Source organism: Leuciscus leuciscus (assembly GCF_965113295.1).
Source record: "Leuciscus leuciscus genome assembly, chromosome: 2".
Lineage (NCBI taxonomy): Eukaryota > Metazoa > Chordata > Actinopteri > Cypriniformes > Leuciscidae > Leuciscus > Leuciscus leuciscus.
The window spans coordinates 44,414,737-44,424,412 of record NC_138726.1 but is presented as its reverse complement, the minus strand read 5'-3'; positions in this window follow the sequence as shown (position 1 = coordinate 44,424,412).

Below are 9,676 nucleotides of genomic sequence, written 5' to 3'. Positions count from 1 at the left end.
ATCTCATGATCTTATTTTTTAGGGGGTCATGTCCTCTTAGGCCAGGGGTGTCCAATCCAGCTCCTAGAGGGCCACTGTCCTGCAGAGTACACACCTGAACCAGCTAATGAAGATCTTACTAGGCCAGGGGCCTGTACCTTGATGGTTGAACAAACTCATAGTTCTGGGATTAGTTTTGAGTTGACAAAACCAAACCAGGCTTTGATCCTGAGTTTAGGGGTTATGTCTCTAGCGAACAGCCAATCACATGCTGTGAAACAGTGAAACGGCAAATTCACTTCTCTCTTGAGAATATAACGAGAAATATTAAGAATTTAAACAAATTTATCCCGCAAAAAAAAAAAACAAAAAAAAAACAGCTGTCTATGAAAGAGGACAACTAAAGAAAAAAATCTGTTTATATCAGTGCAAGTAAAAGTTGTGAAGTTAGTTTATATAGTTGATATAGGTACAGAGAGAATTGAACAAATAAGCTCACATGTAGTCATTTTTATTGATTATAAAGCTTATTTATATTACCTTTATATATTAATATTCATTTAAACTAAGTGCTTAATAATAATTGATAAACTAAAATTTGGATTAAATAATAATTACATAAATAATATCTAAATATTTTTTTTTAAATCATTATAAATAAGCATTGCTGAAGGCCAGATGGTTTTGTCTTTAAAAATCATTTGCTATGTAGTGATCTTTAATTTGGAGTAGAAACAGGGGGAGTGATTTTATTGTATCAGACATGTGCCACTTTGCTCACAGCTGATTTTGTTCAATTTTGGTTTGCGATCTCTTCAACATAACCTGCCCTGGAGCAGGTTAGCCGTGGAGCGCAAGGTACTATGGCAATGAATGCTGCTAAAAAGTGGGTGCCCAATCCTGTTCCTGGAGATCTAGTACCTTCTCAAAAACAACTGAACCAGCTAATTAAGATCTTCAGGAGCACTTGATCATTACAGACAGGTGTGTTTGATCAGGGTTGGATCTGACCTTTGCAGGTAGAGCTCCAGGAACAGGATTGGGCACCCCTGCACTTGACGAACGGCTTTGACCTGTGCACAACTAAAAAAAAAATGACGTAGTTATTATAACGTATTAATGTAGATACTGAATCTACAGCGCAGCCAGTGTAATCTGATTCCCAAATATCAGTGCAACCAGTTTTCCTAATGAATGACTCCGATTTTTTGTGAATCAAAAACAACCAGTGTAGCCAACACATTTTAGGTCTGTGAAATATGATTCACTCAGAAATATGTCACATTACAGAAGTACATTGCATAACCCTACATTTTATATGTATGTGTATGAGTTTGCATGTACATGAGCAAAGTTCATGCAGTGATTTTCTGACACACCCAACTGACTGACTCACATTGGCTTATGAGTGCAAAAGCAAACAAGGTGAGGCAGATCAACAGATTTAGTTACAAGTCTCATTCTACCATACAGTGCCTTTCCTCTCTTTCTCGCTCCCTCTCTCTCTCTCTCTCTCTCTAATTACTCAGTTGTTGGCAGTGAGTTTTGTAGTGTGGCAGTGCCAGCTTTGCCAGCAGGGCACAAAGGATTTACTGACCTATTGCTAACACTGGGAGCTTCCTCTAGTAAGCTCATAAAACACTGCACACACTTACACTTCAGAATCACACCAAGCAACCCCAGTCCCCAGCATATGGCACTTAATGCAGATGAAACTTTGCACGCAAAAACATTATGCACATTATAAAATATTATAGAAGTGCTGTTTTAAGGGCTCAATTGAAACTTGATATTGTAGCACTTGTGCTTTCTCTGTATTTCCAATATTGTACTCTTTTTCAAGTGATTTTGGATAAAATAATGAGCTGGGACAAGTCTCTGGCAAAACTCAAGTGTTTTCCACACAGAAAGAAGATTGAAAGCACTTGTTAGTGGCACAAAACATCTTTTAGCGTTAGTTAAGTGCCTATTACCAACACAATCCAGTCTGAAGTTAATTAATACATCGTTCGACCGGACATAACTGTTTTATATAAATATAGGTTATATGTGTTTACGCACGTGATATCAGGAAGCAACGTAATACGCACATGACAACAGGGAGGACGGCGATGTACAAATCGAGTTACCCCTCCCACTTCTGCTAGTTTTACTGAGATATCTTATCCCGTGCGAATGCCATTAATATTACAGACGTCCTGTGGTAAAATTGCATTACTCCATCTACCCTTGTAAAGTTAATCCCGTCCGAATAGGGCAAAGAGTAAGAATATTCTCACCCATATGGTTCCACTTAGGACTATTTTCTGAACCATAACAATAGTTAAAAACAATCATGTTTTCTCTGCATGGTGGTGCTATTATTGCAAAAAAGGTGTTTGTTAAACTGCCATTAAAAGTGGTGTCAGCCAACACCCTCTCTACAAAAAAACAACCTTCAAAGACATAACAGGAGCAAACCCAAATGCACAAACTGATTCACATGCACAGAGTGTTTATAATTTGTTAAGTTATCTTATTGGCAGTGGAAAGAATAGGCCCGCCCCTTTATTCTTTTGTTTTACTGTTACAGAAGCAGGTGTGATTTCTCAGGAGATTAATTTCAGTCATATCTGTCAGGTAGCCTAATTCATTTTATTTACTTCAACTTATTTTGTAATCACGGAACAGTATGGGATCATAAGTGCACCTGCACTCAAGGCTGCGCTTATTTTTTACTCTACACAGATATTTATATATTGCTGATACTGTAGAAATCGCTATGAATGCCTAATGAGAAACGCTCAAATGAAGGTTGATATTTTGCTTTATATTATGATGTGTCTGATTGGATGTTGCTAATTGTTTTGCCTACATCTTTGTTACCGACAGACCCATTTGCAAAGCTGTTTAAATAACTCCAATAGTGCACAACAAAATGAACAGTAATTGTGTGAAGAAGGGATCCTCCTTAGGAAAATTACATGATTGGAAAATTATTGGGAATTGAGAAAATTCACTTTCTGTCTGTAGAGGAAATAGTTTGATTACTTGATTGTGCAAATGACGCGTTACAGTTTTGAAAATCACAGGCAATCATTTCCAAAGAAAAAAAAGATTTCAATAAGGATAAATGAGGGATGTTTGTGAGACTTCCGGAATAAATCATATTTTACTTCTATGCTGTAAGTACAGTTGTGATAGAAATTATTCAACCCCCAAATGATTGCAAATCAGGCTTATTGGCAAAATGTACAGACGTTCAGCTGTTTGCAATGAAAAAATCAAACAAAACTAATTGAAATAGCTCAACACAACAAATGTTTCAAGTGGTTTCCCCATATATGCTTTGGCAGTATAGTTAATGTTATCAAAAATGCTTTGTTGACTTTGCCTCATATGAGATATATAAACAAGAATGCTTAGAGTAGGCCTACCTTTAAAGCACTTTGAATCACCACATGAAATGATATAGAGGAGCCTGATAAAGAGCTGAATCCATGTGTCTCTAGTCAACAGTTGTCTGTAACTCAGGAAAAGTCATTAGTCATTGCGTCAGGAAAAGACGGCAGACTTCGCAAGCAGCCAAGAGATTAAGCAGGCTGTATTACAGGTGACTTGTCAAACAGAACAAAGAACAGGTGCTAACAAAGAACAGTAACCATGACAACACAAATAACATTTTGCATTGCTAATATTTGACACACTGCCATTCCAAAGATTGGGCTTAGTAAGATTTATATATATTAATACTTTTATTCAGCAAGGATGCATTAAATTGATCAAAGATGACAGTAACGCTTTGTACATTGTTTCAAAAGATTTCTATTCAAATAAATGCTGTTCGTTTGAACTTTCTATTCATCAAAGAATAAAAGATGTGTCCTGGTTTTCACAAAAATGTTTTCAACATTGATAATAATAAGAAATGTTTCTTGAGCACCTAATTAATAATGATTTCTGAAGGATCATGTGACTTTGAGGGCTGGAGTAATGATGCTGGAAATTCAGCTTTACCTTCACATAATAAGTTACATTTTAAAATATATATAAAAAAAGAATATAGAATGTTTTTTAATTGTAATAATATTTCACAATTTTACTGTTTTCACTTTTTTTGAAAAGTCACTTTGTTTTTTCCCCCACTTCTTTCAAAAACATTAAAAATCTTTCCGACCCCAAACGTTTGAACGGCAGTGAAGCCCTTGAAAGAAACATCAGGAAAAACTTCTACACCTGCAAAGACAACATATTTTGAGCTCTTAGATTATGATTCTGCGACTGAAATATTTGGCGCAAAAAAAAACACAACAACACTGGTGTAGGTAGGCTATTTGTTCTAGCTTTGTATGAGGACCTCCAGGAGTGTTGTTGATACTTGATAACATAAATTGGGCTTCATCCATCTGGTTTGGTCAGTGTAGGACAGATGTCTTTGTTGTCTTTTCCATTTGGAGCTTTTTTGATAATGTTTAATGTTTTAGCAGAGGAAGGGAAATGGTGTATCATTTATTTCCTTCAGATGGTGGAAAACATATTGAAATGCTATAGGTGTGCTCCAGTAGATTAGTAACATAAAGCATGCATATATTTATACACATTTCATAATAAAGTTGAACATGAAAATGAGAAACAAAATAAAGAAAGAAAGAGAACTGCATTCCATGGTACATTTTATTTCAGTTTAAGAGCTGCCTCATAGCATGGGGTCTTTATAATCACTAATCTCTCTTTGGCTTAAGAGAAAAGTTCTACGCTCTTGTGTGTGTGTTTGGGGTAGATGGAAATTACAATTCAATAATGGGAGGCCTAGGAGTGGAGCTGAATGCAATGGCGGACTGGTGGCTTGGAAAGTTCAGTTCTTGTTCTTTTGTCAGTTCTTTTGGTTTTGTGCTAATGATGGTTTTAGGGGGTGTTCTACCCTGCTGTTCAAAGAACAAAACCGAGAGAGAGAGAGAGAGAGAGAGAGAGAGAGAGAGAGAGAGAGAGAGAGAGAGAGAGAGAGAGAGAGAGAGAGAGAGAGAGAGAGAGAGAGAGAGAGCTGACCTTGGCGACTGAGAGGAGAGGTGGGTAAATAGATTGTATTGAGGTTACCTTGACAACTGGCTATGCTGATTTTGGCCATGGCTGGGCCTATGGGAAAAGGAATGGGGGGAATGGGGGAAATAGGGAGAGAGAGATGGTGAGGAGTCAGTTATTTTATGTGTTGTGTGTGTGCGTAAGTGTGTATGAAGGAGCGAGAGAGAGAGAGAGAGAGAGAGAGAGAGAGAGAGAGAGAGAGAGAGAGAGAGGCTGCCAGGCATGGACTTCATATTAATCATTAACACAATGTTCCCGAAAGTTCCTGCCAAACTAATACGGAAGAAATTCATGATGCATTTTTTTCCCTAAAAATTCTTTCTCTCTCTCTTACTCGTTCCTTTTTCTTGTTGTTACACCATGATAATTGTATTGGAATTTACTTGCTATTCTTTTCCTAATATAACAAGAGAAAATGTAAGTGCTGACTTTGGCCAAGCAATAATGATTTATCCCATGACACATATAAAGATATACACAATATATATACACACGCATACATTATGGTGGGGAATTTCCATTGACTTTGACTTTTGTTAATACTGATATTTTATATCATTAGCTCCTACCTCTAAACCTAACCCAATTCACACATACCCCATTTTAGATTTCATGATTTTTTTTTTTTTTATCAAGACTATTATTTACAACAATTATTTATCAACAATTAAACATTTTGGATCAGTAAGTTAAAAAAAAATTATAATTAATACTTTTATTCAGCAAGGACACATTAAAATGTGTAATTTGATCAAATGTGACAGTAAAGACATTGATAAGTTTACAAATGTTTTATATGTTCAAATAAATGCTTTTTATTTGAATAAAATAAAATCTTTTGAACTTAATATTCACAAAAAAAAAAAAAAAAAAAAACATTTATGAAAAAAAAAAAAGTATCTCAGTTTCCAGAAAAATATTAAGCAGTTAACCTAACTGTTTTCAACATTGGTTGCTAAAAATTCAGCTTTCCCATCACAGGAATAAACTACATTTTAAAATATTAAAATAGAAAACAGTTATTTTAAATTGTAATTATATTTCACAATTTTACTGTTGTTATTTTATTAAATTAATTTTTACATTTATTATTTTTATATAATGGCACTTAATGCTCATCGTGGTATTTATTTATGTTTATAATGGTATTATTATGGTGCTCTGAGGAACATTTAAGAGTACAGCAAAATTAGCAAGTTAGCATTAGCATGGTAAAGCCATGATTCTTTTTGGTACATTGTGCTGGCGCTGCGGTGCTTGTCTGCATGCATGTGCAAAGTGTGTGACTGCGCTAAAGTGTTACTTGGGCCCTCTAAGACTCTACTCAGCAATCATCAGCTTAATTGAATTCGCAAGGCATTGAACAGAGAAAATGTAACTAGCATTTTGCCTGTATCAGCTGTCCAGATGATGAATGAGAAAGGAAAAAAGAGAGCGTGTGTGCAATGTACACCCATTCCACATATACGGCACGTGTATATAAGGCGGTAGAGGAAAGACAAAGGAATTAAGGGAGGAGAAAAGCTGGAGAACTCCCTAACACAGCGAGGTCTTAACCTTCATGTCAGCCTAACTGGAATGAGTGACTTCACTGCATAAACACAAAGTCGATGGAAGGAGCGTTCTTGTTTAGACTATCTTGTTGAGCAGCACCCTCTCTCTCTCTCTCTCTCTCTCTCTCTCTCTCCCTCTGGCTGTGTACGACATTGTGATAGCCTTAGTATGTATGAGTTGGAATGCTCAACAATGCAGTTGGACACAGGAAAAGAAAAGGGGGTGGGTTTAAGGGTGAAGAAGAGGTTTAGCACATTTGTAACCTGATGCGTATAAAGGAGTTGCAGGGAGTGTCTGAATGCTTGAGATTGCTATCACTGTGGGATTGCGCTTTTTGTGTATGTTTGTGTGTGTGTGTAACCATATGCACTGCCATGAGAGTTGTGACATTAAATCTGAAGTACAAACACAGAACTGCGATAAAGACGAGCATATACAACAGAAACTGTTTTGAAGTGATATCGAAACCTCACGCTCTAGGGGCCGTATCTTCCCAATGCTTGTCAAAACATGAAAAGTGATTAACTTTGTATTGTAGGCTTGTATTTGAATGAGCAGGGTGGGGGGCTCCTCTATGTGTGTGCATTGTGTGTGAAAGAACTTGGGAAGGGGGGTTGTGTGTGTGTGTGTGTGTGTGTGTGTGTGTGTGTGTGTGTGTGTGTGTGTGTGTGTGTGTGTGTGTGTGTGTGTGTGTGTGTGTGTGTGTGTGTGTGTGTGTGTGTGTGTGTGTGTGTGTGTGTGTGTGTGTGTGTGTGTGTGTGTGTGTGTGTGTGTGTGTGTGTGTGTGTGTGTGTGTGTGTGCGCGCTCTGTAACCTAAACTCTCCTGACTCCAGGTGCAAGTAGAGGATTAGAGTCCTCTTTCTCTCTTTCTGTGTTTGTGCCAGCATTGATATGAGACTGTTTTGTAGGTTATATGTAAATATGTTCACTGAATCTCTTTGAATAAGAGCTGGTGCAATGACTAATTTTTCATGTACTTTTTGTACTTTCTTAAGAAGAAATGCCCATTAGAATAGAAATATACACTTTATCTAAATTTAGAGATCAGCTCTCAGCTGTTCGGATATGTGCGAACATAGATATCCTATCCTTAAAAGCAGAGGGAAATGATAGGTAAATAACACCCTTGTTGTAAGCCTAAGCTTGACATAAATTGTTAACTTGTCCCTCAAATCTGATTGGCTGATTGGAATGCTGTTCCAGGATCAACAAAAATGTTTATCCAGGAACATGTTGTACTTGAAGTAAGGAGAAAATAATGTTTTAATGGAAGAAAGCCATTATTGGACTTTTTTTCTTTTCTTTTTAGTCAGTTGAGAAACAAAGTTATGTGTTTACAAAAATACACATATTGATGAGCACTTTTGAGTAAGAACTAATCCCCGGCAGTGTTGGGGGGTAACGCATTACAAGTAACTTAGTTACAAGTACAAGTTACGTAATCAGATTACTTTTTTCAAGTAACTAGTAAAGTAAAATTACTTTAAAATTTACAACAAAATATCTACGGTAAGTTACTTTTTCAAATAAGTAATGTACGTTACTTTGTTTTCCCATTTATTGACTGACACCTCTTCTGTCCCCATGTTGAGAGAAATCGTAAGTGCGGCGATGTTGTGTGTAAACATTGTAGTTTTAGACTAAATGTGAGCATGCATTTACACATCTCACTTGCACAAAAACAGATTCAGTATTCCTCAAAATGAATAAAACTGTGAAATGCAGACTGACAATATTATGCAAACCTGCAAAAAATAAATATGTTAAATTACACAAATATACTTTATGTATTAATCTCACTTTATTAAAGGGATAGTTCACCCAAAAAATGTAAATTCTGTCATCACTTACTTACCCTCAAGTTGCTCCAAACCTGTATGAGTTTCTTTCTTCTGTTGAACACAAAAGAAGATATTTTAAAGAATGCTGGTAACCAGACAGTTGACTGCAGCCATTGACTTTCATAGTAGGGGAAAAAAATTATAATATGGAAGTAAATGGCTACTGTCAACTGTCTGGTTACCAACATTCTTTAAAATATCTTCTTTTGTGTTCAACAGAAGAAAGATACTCATACAGGTTTGGAGCATCATGAGGGTAAGTAAGTGATGACAGAATTACATTTTTTTTGGGTGAACTATCCCTTTAACCAATGTCTTTGCTGCTGACCTTCAACGATCCAATTCTACCCTACTAAAGCAAAAATGACTAGATAAACATCACATTTGTTTTTCATTTGTAAAAAAAAAGTCCCATTCTTCTTTAATCCAGAATGGCAGCACAGATGTTTGTTTGAGCTGCGCCCTCTACTGTATAGGTGTAAATGTGCATTTCCTTCAGCCCGAGGCTTATTCATTTCACATTTGGTCAGATTTTTTTCTCTTTTTTTTCCTATTATTAAAAAACAAACAAGCAATCCCAGCCAAAATGAGAAAAAGTAATGTAACACAACAATGTAACACATTAGTTGTTACATTTGTTGCAAATTAGTTACTTTTTTAGGGAGTAACATAATATTCTAATTCGTTACTTTTAAAAGTAACTTTCCACAACATTGATCAATGGACCGTGCTGGGTAGATTACTTACAAATTGTAGTGGGTTACTGATTCCAAATTACATGACAAAAATCAGTAGTTAGTAACCTTATCAATTACATTACAAAATTAAGGTAATATAGTTGGACTACTTTCTGATTGCTTTTAGATTACTTTTTCCCTAAATCAACCAGGATTGGAGCTGAATTTTGCAGGAAGGTAGATCTCCAGGAACAGGATTGAGTACCCCTGATCTAGGCTATTTATTTTATGATTCGATTGAATGAATAGTTCAGTGACTCAAGCATAACACTCAAAAAGACCAACAGGAGTTTTTTTTTTTTTTGTGGGCAGATTTAAAAGATTCGACTCACAGGGATGAATCAAAATCCCCAAGCACTATTGTGAAAAGCCCATACGCGTGTGAACCAGTGCACAGAGTCGCCAATCAGAATCGCTGTGGAGGGACGTAATGTCCCTTTAAGTGCAGACGGCAAGTGGAACATCTGCGTCTCCTCCTCCTCTGTGACATCGCGCACAGGAGCGTC